Below are 1,135 nucleotides of genomic sequence, written 5' to 3' on the forward strand. Positions count from 1 at the left end.
ACTTCAGAAGACTTGGAATATATTGCATGAGTTGTATAGAGGTTTTTTGTCCATTTTGCAGCTTGACAGATGTGTTCATTATGAGCCGTTGTTGAATGGAAAAGGGCTGTGATGTGATTCATTACATTTAATTTGTCGTTCAACCAGTGGCGGGACGTGCATTAAAAGTCTAGGCCTTCGGTGTGATTCATGCCATTAAGAAAACACAGTTTCACAATGAATAAGACACCCTATGCCTTTGGGCATCATACATTATGTCTCAGCTAAGTAATAATGTCAATTGACATTTTAAAAACACTTCCACGTATGAAAGCCAGAACTTGGGGGTACTGGCCCACTGTGGGGATCGAACCAGCAACCTTCTGATTACCAGTTATGTGCTTTAGCCCACTACGTCACCACCACTCATTTGGTTTCATTAACATCAAACGTGTGTTTGTATGCAGTAACATTAAAATAAACATTCACACTGTGACAAACGTGACAGATATCTGAGAGTGTGTGTTTTGTAGAGAACTGCATGTGATTGGACGGTTTAGGCAGTGTGCTGTTGACACCTGGGACCTCTGACGGCTTGTCATTCTGCCTGCAGTAATCACATACGTGCATAACATTAGCTTTTAATTGCATCATGTATCACACAATAACCATTAGGGCTAATTATTAAGTGGTGAGGGAGAAACTGTTCGGCGCTGGATGGACTAGGCAGCACATCGCCTGTGCTTGGGGTCCTTTAATTCTCTCTATTTGTCTCACCAATAATTAGTTCACCCAAATATCTAATTCCGTCATCATTTTCTCACCCTCATGTCATACCAAACCCATTCGTTCCAATTTGGTCCCTTTATGAGGTTCCATTTCAGTTCATTTACTGTAGTTAGATCAATCAATGTTCACTCATTAGCTTCTTCCTCTTGGAAAACCTCTACAGTCAAAAATCACCCATAATTGCACTTGGGATGCCCTGTGAACACCCAATGCCATGCAGGGCAACGACTGGGCATAATGGGTCCTTAAGAGACCCAGTATTTATTGCCAAATTTAATTAGATTCGCAGCATACACGTGACAACTGTGCGGATGAATTATTCTGATAAGAACACGTGAAATGTGTCAGGATTGTTTTCTTGTTTTCA

Source organism: Xyrauchen texanus, chromosome 33, assembly GCF_025860055.1.
Source record: "Xyrauchen texanus isolate HMW12.3.18 chromosome 33, RBS_HiC_50CHRs, whole genome shotgun sequence".
Lineage (NCBI taxonomy): Eukaryota > Metazoa > Chordata > Actinopteri > Cypriniformes > Catostomidae > Xyrauchen > Xyrauchen texanus.